The sequence below is a fragment of the Pan paniscus genome, chromosome 17, assembly GCF_029289425.2.
Source record: "Pan paniscus chromosome 17, NHGRI_mPanPan1-v2.0_pri, whole genome shotgun sequence".
NCBI classification, from domain to species: Eukaryota; Metazoa; Chordata; class Mammalia; order Primates; family Hominidae; genus Pan; species Pan paniscus.
This window is the reverse complement of record NC_073266.2, coordinates 90063494-90080269: the sequence shown is the minus strand read 5'-3', so window position 1 is coordinate 90080269 and position 16776 is coordinate 90063494. Positions and strand designations below refer to the sequence as shown.

Here is a 16776-nt window from a genome sequence, read left to right as displayed (position 1 = left end):
TAAGCCTTTGGAATCTATGTATGTATCATAGAATAGAGATCAGCAAACTTTTTCTATAAAAGACCAGAGAGTAGCTATTTTAGGCTTTGCAGGCCATGCGGTCTCTGTCACAGCCACTCAACTCTGCTGCTGTATTGAAATCAGAGAGCAATTTGGGAATGAGTCTGGCTTTGTTCTATTGGTCATAGTTTGCAAACCCCTGTCCCAAGGAAAAATTGATCCAAAAGCAAGTTGATTCAAATGTTTTTCTATAATTCTCTAGGTTGTCTTAACATGCTTTGAAGGCTTTGGAAATTCTCCATTGTAGGCTGATAAAGCTGTTCACTTTTCCACTTAAGAGGCATACAGAAGCCTGCCCCTTTTCCTGAAGCCATGTGATCGCTCATGCACCTTATTAAACACAGAAGAATTATTTTCCTATGTGCCCAGATGATCTCTGTCCATGACTGGCCTGCATCTGGGTGCAAGAAGGAACCCAGCCATCCTGCGCCCTCCCTCTTTAGACCCACAAGGGGCAGGAGCAGCTGGATCTGTGTAGACACAGCCCTGTGCTTACAAAGAACAATGGCTTTCTTAAGGCCTGTCAGTGAGCAGCACGCAAACAGTGAAAAATTGGGAGCTCAGGAAATACACAAACTCCTCTGCCTGTTCCCTGTTTGATGAGCTCCTTCCTGGGTTCATGAGAAGAGAGCTGATATTATTATTCCTATGGAAAGAAAGGATAAAAATAATAGATATTTGATCAATGGATATATAAAAAATTAACAAGTGTCACCGAGGTGATTGCCTTGGAGCTGACTACAAAATCAAGGTGCTCTGTGTCTTTCTTTGCTACTTTTCATTGCGCTTCATTTGATTTCAGAAACCCCAAGAGACTGCATTTCAAAATGGCTTTTTATCTCCAATGCTATATGAAGTGCCCTTTAGAAGTCTAAACACAATAATGTCATCTGTGTCCATGTCACTCAGCATTGCCTTATCCTCGAAAAAATCAAATGGATATGTTAGCGGTGAATTCATTTTAAATGCCGGCCACCGGCTGGCAATGAAAAGTTCTTTCTTCAAATCTCTTTTCAAATACACAATCAACCCCATATTGATCAAGATGTTTTATCTAATTGCATTTCATTTCATACTCCGCTGTGATTATCAATACAATATTTTATTTAATATAAATATTTGATAATAAGTTATCCTTTCTATGAAAATGAAAGCAAGCCATAAACTCACCAACAGAGTCAAATCCAAAATGGCGCGACTTGGATGTGTGCTCTGAGCCTGGCACAGGCCTTTCTTGAAGCCCCTAATAGGTTAGGGAACACGATACTTCTCAGTCAAATTCATCAAATGTTGACTTCACATGCACTCCACAGCTACAGAGAAATTGTTCTTTTCACCTCTGAAAAGGGAACTTGCAAATCCTGAAGGGAAGTCAGTGGCTGCCCCACTGCTGATTGGTTAATTGTATTGCAGGTCACAAAACATCAAGTACATTGCTGCCTGAGACCCAGAACAATCACATCAAAGATGCTTGACTTTGCCAGACCTGGGGAGTGCTGGTGGGCTGTGGGATGCCACATTGCTTCAGGGTGTACTTTATATCCTTTATTTCTAGTAATATATTTCCTTATTTATTAATTGAGACAGGGTCTCACTCCCATTGCCCAGGCTGGAGTGTAATGGTACTATCACAGCTTACTGCAGCCTTGACTTCCTGGCCTCAGGTGATTCTCCCCACCCCTGACTCCAGAGTAGCTGGGATTAGAGATGTGTGCCACCATGCTTGGCTAATGTTTTGTATTTTTAGTAGAGACAGGGTTTTGCCATGTTGGCCAGGTTGGTCTTGAACTCCCGGGCTCAAGTGATCTTCTGCATCATCCTTCCAAAGTGCTGGGATTACAGGAGTGAGGCACCGTGCCTGGCCTCTAGTGATATTTTAAAACCTCATATGCTTATACAATAGAAAATACTTATAAAGTTACCTACAAAGTGATTTCTGGTCCTGGAATGTTCTGTGATTTTTGTGTCGACCCTTTCCTCAAACAGGTGCTTCTCCCTTCTTACTCCTACAAAAAGCAGTATTGTCACAATTTATGGGGAGTGAAGTAATGGGATTACTTCCAGAGACAGGAACAGAAGCTTTGCACACCCTTTCTTTAGAACAACTGCACATTTTGAGATCTCCAAGATAACCCTCAGGTTCAAGGATCCACTAGAAGGGTTTGCAGTGCTCAGCTAACCTGTTAGACTCATAGTGAAAGGACACAGGTTAAGATCAGCAATGGGAAAAGGCGCATCAAACAGGGGCAGGACAGACCCAGTGTGGAGCTTCCAGGTGCCCAGAGTATTATGTCTCCTAGCTACGATGTGTGACAACACCATGGGGTAACCCCCATCAGTGACAAGCACCAAACCCAGAGTGTCCAGAGATGTTATGGGGTACAGGTCACATAGACATGACTGAGCCCCCATGTGCCTAACCTTAGTCTCTAGCCCCTCCAGAGTCAAGCTGATGCCACACGGCCCAAGGTGCCACACTAAGTCACATGGTCAGCATAGATCCTCTCTAGGAGGATCCTAAAAGTTGTTTACATCCTACATTCATTAGGGAAGACCTGGGTGTTCACCTCTGTATGACTCTGCTCCTTTAGGAAACCTTCCGTGACATATTTCATGAAAGCTATTCATTTCTGCCAGCACTCTGTGCTGGAAAAGCCCATCCAGCCTGCCTGTTTTTCTTATGCTTGGACTCTTGTGCTTACTTTTTTAAAAAACATATTTTTATTTTAAGTTCCAGGGTACGTGTGCAGGGTGTGCAGGTTTGTTACGTAGGTAAACATGTGCCGTGGTGGCTTGTTGTACCTATCAACCCATCACCTCACTATTAAGTCGAGCATGCATTAGCTATTTTTTCCTAATGCTCTCTCCCTGCACCCCACCCCTGAAAAGGCTGTAGTATGTATTCTTCCCCCTCCCTGTGTCCATGTGTTCTCATTTTTCAGTTCCCACTTACTAGTGAGAACATGTGGTGTTTGGTTTTCTGTTCCTGCATTAGTTTGCTGAGGATAATGGTTTCTAGCTCCACCCATGTGCTTTCAAAGGACGTGATCTCATTCTGTTTTATGGCTGCATAGTATTCCGTGGTGTATATGTACCACATTTGGCAAGGTTACAGATAAATAGGAACATTTTTACATTGTTGGTAGGAATGAAAATTACTTCAACCATTGTGGAAGATGGTGTGGCAATTCCTCAGAGATCTAGAACAAAAATACCATTTGACTCAGCAATCCCATTACTGGGCATATAGCCAAAGAATATAAATCATTATATTATAAAGATACATGCACATGTATGTTCATTGCCACACTGTTCATGATAGCAAAGACATGGAATCCACTCAAATGCCCATCAATGAGAGACTGGATAAAGAAAATGTGGTACATATGCATCTTATTTTGCTTTATCATTTTCATTCAGTTTGAGTTCATTTTATGAGAAAATCAAAGATTTAAAATTCAAATTAAAGCAAATTAAATAGCATATACTGTATTTGTCATATTTTTATTTGTTTGCATGGTACATTGGTAAACAATGGTAAGCACTGCATTCGAGATATTGTAGGAGAAAAACTGAGTAGATTTCAAAGCACTTGACATGATAGAAGATAGAAAATAATATATTTCTCTTCTTCAATTACTCTTTAGATGTCAGCGTAAGAATGATGAAAACATTTTCAGTTTTTATGAGGTGGTTTAAAAGCCTATGTCTGCATATAATTTGGTTCTCTTTTCTCAGATCCTTAGCTATTACTCTGTTGGTTTTAAGAGTTTTTTTTTCCTGACCCCTGCTTCTTGTTTCAAGCCTTTCATTATGGTTCTCTACTTTCCACTCCTGGGCATCATAATACGCTGAGAATCTACCTATCAGTAATTTGCTCTAAGTTGGTTTAATTTCCACTTTTCTTATTTTTTTCAAGATAAGCTAAAGAAACACCCTCATTTACCTTGAGTCTTAGAACCAGTAGTCTCACTAGCAAAGACTTTTCATTGCTCCATAACTCTCCTGCATGTTTACTGCTGTGCAGCAGAAATAGAGACAGGAAAGGACTGTTTTATGCTGAGCAATTACCACCTCTTCCTCCAACCACACCAAATGCAGGCAACAGGCCTTCTAAGCGTGCAGGAGGAATTTTCTTTTCTTTTCTCTTTCTTTCTATCTGTGTTTTTCCTTCCTTCCTTCTGCTCTTTCTTTCAGATAATAGTAAACAGCTATTGCTAACTGAAATTTCACACGTATGTGGCAGAAAATTCACTGATAGACAGATAAAAAAATGGATAATATTGATGCCAGGTTTAGAATTGCAGACCTGACATTCTTATTTATTTATTTGGAAGAGTTATCCTATCTCCCTAAGTGTTTTCTTTTTCTTTTTTGTGTCTGCATTATTACAATTAGTAAAAGAATTCCACATTTATTAGCTGGTTAAAAAGAGGAAGTGAAGTAACGTGTGTGTTCCAGTCAGCATGGAGTGGGGTGTGCTGCAATTTAACAACTCATTATGAAAACAACTTGTTTTTTCCTTATGCTACATGCACAGGACAGGTAATTAGGGGTCCTATCCCCTACCTCTTCAGCCTGGGACCCAGGCTAATGGAGCACCTGCCATCCCAAACATTGCCAGTGGGTGTGGTAGGAAGAATGGCTCAACTGAGGGGGGGGGTTTGTCACCAGCCCAGAGCTACAGAAACAGGAAGCACTTCCCTCAAGCCTCACCTGAAGCCATCCTGCTCCACATAACCAACAGGATGCCCCACAGTGCTAATACCTTGTGCTCAGAGGGTACTTGTTCAGGGACTAGAATTACCGACTTTCTCTGTAAGATGTTTATCTAAAGTGCTGAGCTCATAGTAGGTGTTCGTTGAATTTTAGATAACATGGTTATCACTTTGCTACAAGGTCATGAATGAGTCACATTATTTTGCTCAAGTTCCAGTTTCTGTAGAGAGAAGGAATTTTCAAGTTGTTACTGATTAATTTCAGATTTGAACATAAAGTACATTTTAAAACTGCTTATGATAAGTTAAATGGAAAAAGTAGATTACTGTATATAAAATTCTATAATTCATAAATTAAGATTGTATTAGGTTGGTGCAAAAGTAATTGCTGTTTTGCCATTACTTTCAATGGCAACAACTCAACCTAATATTCATACTTTTTCTGCTTCTCTGACACACACACACACCCCCACACACACATAGTCAAACACATATTCACAGTGAATTTCTTTCATTTTCATCAATAGGAAATTCTCCCTCCCCCTCAAAAACTATCTAGTTTCTTTAAACTGAATACCTTAGCAACCACGACAGACTTTTGAACACATATTGAAAATAGGTGCGTGCGCTCTGAGATCTCTGACCACCAGCAGGCTTTCCAGCCGAGGGCACCTTTAGAGTGAAGCCCGGTCCCTATTTTAAACACGGCATTGTGCCTTCAGTTATGTGCTTTTTTTTTCCCTCTCTCTCTCTCTCTCTGTGTTTTTCTTTTCTTTTTTTAAAGACAGAATCTCGCTCTGTCACCCAGGCTGGAGTGCAGTGGCATGATCTCGGCTCACTGCAACCTCCACCTCCTGGGTTCAAGTGATTCTCCTGCCTCAGCCTCCCAAGTAGCTGGGATTACAGGCACGTGCCACCATGCCGGCTAATTTTTGTATTTTTAATAGAGACAGGTTTTCACCATGTTGCCTAGGCTGGTCTGGAACTCCTGATCTCAAGTGTTCTGCCCATCTAGGCCTCCCAGAGTGTTGGGATTACAGGCATAAGCCACCGCACCAGGCCACTAATTTTTTTTCTTTTTAATCAATATCAGCAAGGGGGAAATGAATAGGGGTTGCAATGGTAAGAGATGAACTTTTACACATTTCAATTTTTTTTCTTTAACGTTTTTATTGAGGACTTTGCCTGAAATTTTGGCTAAGCGTATTTAGAGATCGTATGTAACTTTTTGTCACTGAGTTTTTAGTTTTTTTTTCCTTTGCAGGCATTCAATTTTTTTTTACTTTGTGTTATTTAAGCTGAGTTTTTTTATGTCAATCTTCTCACTTAATATACTCAGGTTATTGGGAACAATTATTTAATATGAACCACTTTAAAGATGTTTAATTGACAAATATAGGATATAATATGGTGTTATGATACATGTATATACTGTGGAATGATTACATTAGGCTAATTAACATAATGTATACCATTTTAAAATAGTAATTCTAAACTCCAGAACTTAATTCCAATACTTGAAATTTGAAAGGAAAGGGAACAATTTCTCTAGTTAGAATAACTTCAAAAATCACCATCAAAAAACCCCTTTTTCATATGCTTTTTTTGTTTTGCAGAAATTTAAAAGGCTGGCTAAAGAAAATGTTTATTTGTCTCTTAAAAATTATTCTTATCACTTTCTTGCAAACATCCTCTAGGTAAATCAGGCATAATAGATTACAACTTTTATAACACATTTCAATTTGACTGCTTTAATCAGAGTCAAACCAAAACAAAAAAAAAGGGTAATGAAAACAGCAAATAAGAATAATCTTATAATTTTTAATTCGTTAAATATTCTTCATCATATTACACTCTAAGGATTATGAAAAATAAATTATAGAAGAGATTATGTGATTCGTTATTAATTCTTTCCCTGCAGGATTGAGAACCAAAGGATGCTACACTAGTTCTTCATTATGGAAATATGCACTTCATGTAATATAATCAGATTGCACCCAGGCATGGCAATGAAGGCTAGGCATAAGCTGAAAAACGAATCTGACAGTTGTCTTCAAGTCTCGTTTTAGCCAAATGTTTCGAATTTCTCCCAGTTCAGATCTTTGATCAGAGTTTATAACATCAATCAGAGTTAATAGTCTGATGATTTTTGTCAGTCTATAATGTTTTCAGCTTTCGAGGCATGAATTATGGCCTTTAACCCTGTCCTCTTTTCATTGCTCCACGGTTTCCCCCATTCTATGACCAGGATTAGGAAATTTTCTATGGTTAGATTGTGTATCAACCAAATGATGAATTAGCTCCTTTGCTGAAATTATCTAAACATAAGGATTTGTCTGAGCTTTCCAATCACTAAAATTATATTTTCTACTTATTTATTTAAAGTAAGGTTTTGTTGAGTAACCTAACCAAAAATATGCACACATTTGTAATATATATGTACACGTATAATCTGTTTTCATATCTATCTGTCTATCTATCTATCTATCTATCTATCTATCTATCTATCTATCTATCACAAATTGTTAGTCTATGTAGTAACCTTTGTCTGTTGGGATATTTACTATTTTTCCTGAGCTATATTTCTTATTTTCCGTTTATGCCCACAAAAAGAAGTTTATCGCTCCTTCCCTCATTGACATGTTGGACAAAGCCCCTGAAGGACCGGGGCAGATTCCCACTCCACACGTGCACTTGTTGTATTTCCCAAAGTCCTCTTTGGAGTTGCTGAGCCCTGAGATCCAGCTCAGTGTTTTGTTTGTGAACACGTAAATCAGAGTAGTGAAGCCCAGGGAGAGACAAGCACCGAGACAGTTTCTCCCCTCTGGTCTCCTGTTGTGAGTCCTCCTTTTCTGCTCCTGTGGAATCCATTCTGTAAAATCCAATGTTTTCCTCTCAGCAGCATTTTGCACAAAATTCACATATGCACATATATGAGAAAATAACGTTATGTCATTTAGAAAAACATTTCCAAAGTAAGGCATCGATGTGGTGGAAAATTTAAAAATACAGAGACACATAGGATTAAATAATAGTAATAACAATCACTTGCCTAACACTTCCCTAATTCCACTAGTAACCTCTTCTGAAACAATTTTCGCAATGTTTCCCTTTCTCCTACTATTTCCCAAAGTCAAAATCAAATGATTATATGCCTACTTACAAATATGTCAACTTTATTCAATGTCTATTTTCTGCTTAAAAGATGGGGATTTAGCTCACTATCGCTAGCCTTCTTTATTTCTTTTTTCTTCAGTAATTTAAAAGGAAATATATTATTTAAAATTATATTATTAATTCGCTATGTACCTGGAAATGATGTACTTCTTTTTCATAATTTTAGTGAGCATCTCAACATCTTTTGTGAAAAAGGAGAACGTGGATGTCACTGGCTTTCACTTCACGTTTTGTGAGTTCCATTTTATTTTTCTGTTACCAAGATTGTTAGCTTTTGTATTACAGAAAGGGTTGTTTTGAATGACATGTTTAAGGAAGGAGTTTGTTGATTTTTATGTATTTTGAAAAAATATAAATATTAGATATTTGTATGATAAGCTGATTTAAATCTATTTCTTCTATTAAAAAAAAAAGTATTTTGGCCGGGCTCAGTGGCTTATATCTGTAATCCTGGCATTTTGGGAGGTCAAGGCAGGTGGATCACCTGAGGTCAGGAGTTCGAGATCAGCCTGATCAACATGACTAAACCCTGTCTCTACTAAAAGATGCAAAATTAGCTGGGCTTGGTGGTGCATGCCTGTAACCCCAGCTACTCAGGAGGCTGAGGTAGAATTGCTTGAACCCAGGAGGCAGAGGTTGCAGTGAGCCGAGATCGTACCAGCCTGGGCAAAAAGAGCGAAAGTCTGTCTCAAAAAAAAAAAAAAAAGTATCTTGCTCTGTTGGACATTTTAATAAACAGTGAAATTCAGAAAACGCTGACAAAACAGGTTAGATAAATGAGAAAGAAAAGGCTAAGAGAACATAGGAACTGGGTAACACAATCACATACACAAAGAAACAACCAGTAGTTAACTTTTTGATATGAAAGGTCAACCCAACTGTACAATCTCAAAATCACAAAAGAAAAAGTTGGTCTTCTAAGTTTAAAGCTTCAGATGAGCATTCACATTCCCTAAGGTGAGTCAAGAAGGTAAGGACAATTTATTTCTTTAATGAAATATTAAGCCGTGCTAATTAATATTAACCTAAATGATAAATATGTGTTTATACGTATAATGGTGCTCATATAATTTCATGTAATGTATGCATATGAATAATCTCAGCATGGTTACAGTATTAATGCTGGGTACTTTTTGACTTATTTCTCTGAAACAGATCCCTCACCTGTGTATACACACAGAGACCCACACATTAGTCCAGCTCCATGCAGACATATAGACTTCAGTGATGGGGTGTGTTCAAGGAGCGCAAGGATGGTAGATCTTCCGTTTCTGAAGACTTAGTGACACTTTTAGTCCACCCAATTCTGTCGTTTTTTAGTCAATTCTATTTCAAGCAAGATTTAGATCTCTCAGAAATATAAAAGACAACAAAAGGAAGCACAAGATTAAAATGTGTCCAGTCTTCTGGCTATACCCCAGAATCTCCCAGACCAGTCTAGAGAATGGGAAACCTCTATAAACCAAAACATACACCAATAAAATAAAGGTATCTTCAATCTGGTAGGGTAACTAAAAAACAATTTTCTCTTCATTTCATATATATGTATAGATGTGTATATATATAAACATTTTACCCGTTAGACATGTCTGAAAGTGAGTATGAAGATACATGGTAGAAACACCTAAAATTTCTATTTAATAAGCATCAGAATCAATTTATCAATGTTTAAATAGAGGACTCTCAAAAAGTAAAGATGCTATACTAGATGTGTTGAAAAACAGCAAAACAAAATGTCACGGTACTTGTTTGCAATGAAATTACAGTTTATGGGTGTGAAAGACATGTATATGTGTTACTCTTACATTGTGCCCTGCATTACCCATCGGCATACAGGACACAATATAGGCACCATAGCAGAGCTGCAAACAACATGAGGTACCTATTAAGAATATAGCCATATATCATTTTAGGGGAATATTTAATGCATAAAAATAAATCATGGAATAGGTTAGTATTAGTCTATCATTTAAAAGCTATTCTGTGCAGAACATCTCAAATAACATTTTGAATTAAAGCAAAACTTAATTTAATACTTAATATTCACTGAAATCTCCCTAAAGGCACATAGAGGATTTACAAAATTAAAAAAAAAGAAAAAGAAAATTTCTCTTTCAAATAAGGCAATGTGTGTTATGTTATTTTCCATGATACAAACTTTTTATTTTAGTATTTTTGAAAGGTAGGTAAAATAGTTCTAGTTGCTTAGGCTTCAACGTCTAGGAAATTTAGTGTGAATATCATTTCACTAATGAAAGTGCTTTTCTTTCCCCCGCCTCCGTAGCCCATCTTCTCCATAAACTCCGTACAATAGTACCAGCCCTTAAACTGAGCTATCTCTCCACCCTCTGACTTATCAGCACTGATTGCTATCAGCTGTTTCTGAGCCTTCCTGCATTTTGATTCATTGAGGTTTTTCCTTACCTCCCTGTATGGTTCAAGTTTGCTCAAGAGAAATGATGGTGCAATGTAATGTATTCCTCAGATATATCAGAAATTTCACAAATGTTTAGGCTTATTGGAGAGGATGAGATCCTGAGGGGAAATCCATATACTTTCTCATAGATTACAATGAGATAGCAGTTCCATGACTTATCAAACATGCATTCAGAAAACATGCCAAGGGATGAACTTTGTTTCTCATGTTGCTTATTTTAAAGTCAAATTTTAACTTCCTAACATTTCTGGCAGTGAGTAAGAAAAGCCCAAGTTTCATATAAAGAAGAAGCATATGTTGATATTACAACCAGGAGAACATTTGCTTTTGTATATATGTATAGGCTTTCTACGTCTACCAGTTTTTAGCAGATCCAAATATAAATCTCACCATTTCCCCTGCTATTTCTGTTAGGAACCGCAATACCTTTGACCCAAGAGCCAGAGGGTTTTCATTTTTTTCAGAAAAACACGTAAAATCTGCAACCCTAGGTAAGCATTTCCCCAGTAATGTGCAGATGAACTGAAACTCCATCCAGGACAATTACAGAGTAACCCCTGATAGAATAATCTTATACAGGATGATAAAATCCCCTAGCTGCCAATTAAAAATGCCTTTAGAAAGCCATTTCTCCTGTTTTCTCAGTAATGCTTCATTTGTCTTGCCCAAATTGGGTTTTAGAAAGGTGAAAAAAAGCATAACATTTTAACACAATCATGATTTCTTTTCTTTTTGGAATAATTGTATAGAATATAGCACATTCAACTTGAGAAAGTAGCCACAAAACACCAGATGCTAATGAAAAAGAACAGCTGTATAATCATACTGTTGGATACTGGCTTCCATGTTTATTATATGATCACTAGACCATTTTCTGATGTGAGTTTAACATCGTATATTTAATCACACTTTTCCTCCTATGTCTGCAGTAAACCTTCAGAATATTTTTCAGGTATTAATATTCCCACAAGAATAGAAAAAAACAGATCTTTGCTACTCAATGTGTGGCCTATAGACCAGCAGCATCAGCATCAGCTGCAAGCTTGTTAGAAATGTTGCTGGCCACGTTGGCTCACGCCTGTAATCCCAGCACTTTGAGAGGCCAAAGCGGGCAGATCACTTGAGGTCAGGACCTCCAGACCAGCCTGGCCAACATGGTGAAACCCTGTCCCTACTAAAAATACAAAAATTAGCCAAGCATGGTGGTGCACACCTGTAATCCCAGCTACTAGGAAGGCTGAGACAGGAGAATCTGTTGAATCCAGAAGGCAGAGGCTGCAGTGAGCTGAGATTGTGTCATTGCCCTCCGGTCTGGGTGACAGAGCAAGACTCCATTAAAAAAATAAAAAATAAATAAATAAATAAGAAAGAAAGAAAGACAGAAATGCAGACAAGTAAAATTTCAGGCTCCACCCAGCATTTGTAATAGGATTTCCCAATAATTCATGTGCTCATTACAGTTTGGATCCCCTTCCTCAATTTCACTACCTTTTTATTGTATGTGAATCTGGTGTTAATACATATCTTCGCAGCCTGGGTGCATTTATGGTGCAGGAAGCTAGGACAGAGTGTGCAGAGGATGCCCATGGAAAACAGATGCTGCGTGCACAAGGTCAGAAATAAAATTCAGCCATTGCTGACTTGTGGCTTTGCTCAAATGACCAGGCTGCATGGGCTTCATTTTCAGATCAATAATCATTTCTTAAATATATTTGGTCCTGGACTCTGATCTCTGTGCAGGGGATAACCATATTTCTCTTAAAAACTTATGATCAGTATAAAATGGCTTTTATAGTGGATTACATCAGAAGAATGGATCCTGAGTGATAAGCAGGTATTCTTAGTTTGGGCAATGAGCAACTCTATGAAACACTAGCCTTATAGTAGCTCAGTTTAAAAACAAAATAGTCCTATGAATCTTTCCTTAATATTCCCTTTGGATGTTCTATTTTCAAAGAGTAGTCTCAAGATCAAGAATTAATATCAAGTATAAAATAACTAGTTAGTGCTAGCGAATAGTTTTGGAAACAATAAAAAGGTCCTATTCAGATCTAGATCTAGGCAATATTTTAGTTACATTTCTTCTGACCTGGATTAACAGTCACATCTGTAATCTGGTTTGTGGCTGCAGCACAGTCAGAATACATTCTGATGGCAGATCCCTAAGGCAATGGAAGGCAGCTTAGTGGCACGCACTGAGGAGATGGTGACAAGGAGTCCTCTCAACTCTGCTGCCTCCAGATCAACAACTCCAGACACCGATACCACACTCAGATCTCTAAGCTTCTTCAAAAACAGAGCCTCTCAGATGGTTCTTTCCTAAACCTTCAGCTTTTCACTCCTTTAATTCATCGTACCCTATGATCTGTTGCTTCTTGAGGATGTAGGTATGTCTTCTGGTAAGAGCGAGCAGAACAATCGCCGGATGTTAAAGGACAATTTGAAAAGAAAACATATTTTGGAAAGCTGGAATGGTTATGTATGTGCTTAAAGTTCGCTTCCAACTCTTGGACTTAAAACTTTACTAAACGATCAAAAATACAGCATACCTTTATATTTTATTTCTACGGGAGAACACTTGAGAGGGAAATACACATTGATATATCACCTCATATAAATTTTTTCAGATACAAAAGCACAAGTTTTTTCCTTAAATCATGCATTTTCTTTTTTCTGAAATTCCCTTCTAGATAAAAATATATTATTTATGTATATTATGTTTACTCAAAATAATCCAAATATAAAAAACCTTAAAATCATACCTGTAGCTCATTCTAAAACTAAAGCTATACAATTACATTAAAAGAAAAAAATAAATAAAAATTAGAAATTGCTTTAGCTACATATTACTGATTTTCTACTACCTCCTGGATAATAGAATTTTTTAAATTTTTAATTTTAAAAATAGATTTAGGGGGTACATGTGCCATTTTCTTACACGGGTACCCAAATAGTGTACATTGTACCCACTAAGTGATTTCTTATCCTCAAACATCCTTCTACCCTCCTGCCCTTCTGAGCTTCTAACATCTGTTATTCTGCTCTCTTTGTTCATGTGTGAACATTTTTTACCTCCCACTTATAACTGGAAACATGCAGTATTTGACTTCCTGAGATATTTCGCTTAAGACAAAGGCCTCCAGTTCCATCTATGTTGCTGCAAAAGACGTGATTTCATTCTTTTCATTCCTTTTATGGCTGAGTAGTATTCCAATTGTGTGTGTGTGTGTGTGTGTGACACTTTCTTTATCAAATCATCTGTTAATGGACACTTAGATTTATTCCATATTTTTGCTACTATGAATAGTATTGCAGTAAACCTAGCAGTGTAGGTATCCTTTTCCATACGATGATTTTTTTCCTTTGAGTAGATACTCAGTGGTGGAATTGATGGATCCAACAGTAAATCTATAATGCATGCTGAAGATGTATTTCAGAGATAGATTATACCCAAAGAACTCAAATTTAAGTTCCATGAGAGACAAATATTTAGAAAAAATGAGAGGAAGGGTACTTGAATTATCCCAGCGTCTCCCCTTCCCACATTTTTCCCTAATATTAGAATATGTTCCTCTTCAGCTCTGTGTGAAAACCTGTCTTTACCACAGGGTTGCTGTGGGTGTTAAATCGTGTTATATCCCAGACAAAAGACACGGTGCAGTATCTCACACACCACAGGTGTTCCATAAATGGCTGTCATTGTTATTGTCTGTGGGAATGTCCACTATTAATGTTCTAGTAGTAATAGCAACAATTATTAACATGGAAAAGGGAGAGAAAAAGGAATCCCTGAGATAACTAGAAAAACTTTTGCTTTTAAATCTTAGACATTTTCTTAAAAAATTTCTAAGCATATTTACAAGCTAAAATTCCAACGCTTGACTTAAATATCTTTTTTTTTTTTTTTTTTTTTGAGAGAGCGTCTAGCTCTGTCACCCAGGCCGGACTGCAGTGGCCCGATCTCGGCTCACTGCAAGCTCCACCTCCCGGGTTCACGCCATTCTCCTGCCTCAGCCTCCCGAGTAGCTGGGACTACAGGCGCCCGCCACCACGCCCGGCTAATTTTTTGTATTTTTAGTAGAGACAAGGTTTCACCGTGTTAGCCAGGATGGTCTCGATCTCCTGACCTCGTGATCTGCCCGCCTCGGCCTCCCAAAGTGCTGGGATTACAGGCGTGACCACCGCGCCCGGCCGACTTGAATATCTTCTTATGTGAAACAACTAATTAATCAATGAATAAATAATCTGCTTCTCTGTCAATTTGCTATCTTTTATGGTTTCTTCTAAAATAATCTCTAGTCTAAATTAAACCTAACCTGTTTATTATATAAGAATGCTTATAGCTTTTTTCAATAACTTAGTCCAATAAGTCACATAGATTAAAGGTGTCTCTACATATATATAATTCAAACATTTACGTTGCCACATAGTAAGTGGTTTTCTTTTTTCCCCCAATGTTGATGATGATAGTTCATGTGTGCTTGCATTTATATTAGTCAAAAGGAATGCTTACAGTATTGAGGAAAGATGCTGAGTAGAGTTGCTATTTAAAGATTTATAGATGTGTGAGAGGTATTGCTATAAATTAGCATCCCCAGATTGGTCTAATTATGTCTGTGTCTCACATGTCTTTCAAATATCTAGTGTTCTTTGCTATCTATGCTTACACTTACATCAGTTCTCTCTATGGTGGAATGGTGGATGGGGGCTTATTTTGACACTAAGACACTATCAAATGGATGAAATAGTGGAATAAAATAACTATTTGAAAGTAAGAGTGCATTTCCACTCTGTTAGACTCACAAAAATGGTAACAAAACATGGCAAACTGTGGTGGATTTGAAAAAGCATCCTGGCAAATGCCAGTACCTATCTCCAGCATGGTACAAAAGTGTTGAAGTATGACATTTACTTTACAGTGAGTATAGCTTAGGAGGATGAGAGATTTTGGAAGTATTGTATATTTTCTACTATTTTGCATGCTAGGTTAACCAGGAAGCATTTGGCTCAGAGGTACTTTTAATCACATCCTTACACCCATACTAAATATTTTGTCTCACCCAGCAGTGTGCAATGACTTTCTGCATATCCATTCCAGTTGAACTGATCGTGAATTTCATCTCCAGTGCTTAGAGATGATGCCTTGGCACTTCTGTTCTAAATGGGGAGAATAGCGGTGAGAGGGCCTGTGGGAAAATAAGGCCTTCAAAACCCCCTACCTGAAAAGACCTCCGTTTGTTAAGGTGGAATCAGACACTGCTGAAATCTTCAAAGGGAAGAGGGTTCAGTGTGAAGTCTGGAGGAATAAGAAATACAGATGCTCTAATGAACAGCACTGGCTAACTTTTTATTATTATTATTATTATTATTATTATTAGCCTATCAGAAAAGACATATAATGCATGTCAAAGGACAAAGTCTTTTTTAACCATGTTTTAAAAAAAAATCAGGCTATAGAGTGTAGATTTAAATATTGATTTTTTTTAGACCGGCATAAACTATACGGCCCAGTTGTCTGTGCAAACGTTGTGCCGACGATAATAACCGATGATAACCTCACCGCAGCATTTATCATCTTGGCAGAGTTGTTTGTTAGATCAGTGAAGATCCGGAAAATCAGGCGGCGTGCTGCTTGGTTTTGCCAGGAGTAAAAGTACTGAAGGATACCGGGAATACTGGTCATTATTGTTCTTCTTGTGGTTGCTATCATTATTATTATTATTATATTATTATTATTGCAGAGGTCAGCGCTGCTTTTGGGGTGAAAGAAGACCATCAGCAAACCTCAGCCTTGCGGCCGGGACTCCCCCGTCTTCTGTCGGAGTCCGCCGGTCCGCAGCCTGCGGCAGGGAGGCCCGGGCACCCGCAGGTGGCGCCCCACGTCCGTGTTTGCGCCCTCAGCCGCGCTCCAGGCGCAGCTGGGAAACCCAGCGCGTCTCCCCGGGTCCTTTGAGCGAGCGCGGACACCGCAATTTAATAAATAAGCGCAAGCGCCAGCCGCTCCACCAGTCCGAGGTCCAGAGGAGCAGACACACAGACCCGGGCCGGAGGCCCCTCTTCTAGCCCTGCGGGAACCGGACAGTTCCCCAACTGGGGACTCTGGAACCACAGCTCCTAAATCATCAAATTCTCAAGCTTTTTTTTTTTTTTTTTCCCTCTCTTCGTCCCAGCCACCCCAGTCTTCTTCTTTTTTTTTTTTAACTTATTGTTTTTTTCGCTCCTGTCATTATGAAAGTGGTCACGCCATTCAATATTAAGACTTGGAGGGAATTGGGGAAAGAAAAGAAAGAATCTAAAAGAAGAGAAGCGACCGGTGCTTTTAAGGGTGCCTAATTTTCAAAGGAGACGTCTGGGAGTATTTTGCTCTGGGCGTTTGGGTGAGCA

The 16776-nt window shown here is 38.3% G+C and overlaps 1 protein-coding gene across 5 annotated transcripts in view; it reads left to right on the top strand.

The window, feature by feature from the left end:
- The window catches only part of CBLN2 (cerebellin 2 precursor), a 101875-nt gene that overhangs the window by 77817 nt on the left and 7282 nt on the right, over nt 1-16776 (top strand). For 3 of the 5 annotated variants that reach the window (XR_008621975.1, XR_008621979.1, XR_008621976.2), the window contains exons 2-3: nt 8122-8187; nt 16134-16769. The gene's annotated coding sequence lies outside the window, so the exon portion shown is untranslated. Of the gene's footprint in view, nt 1-8121; nt 8188-12543; nt 16770-16776 lie in introns of those variants that run through there. The other 2 variants (XR_008621978.2, XR_008621977.2) reach the window with 2 other exon arrangements.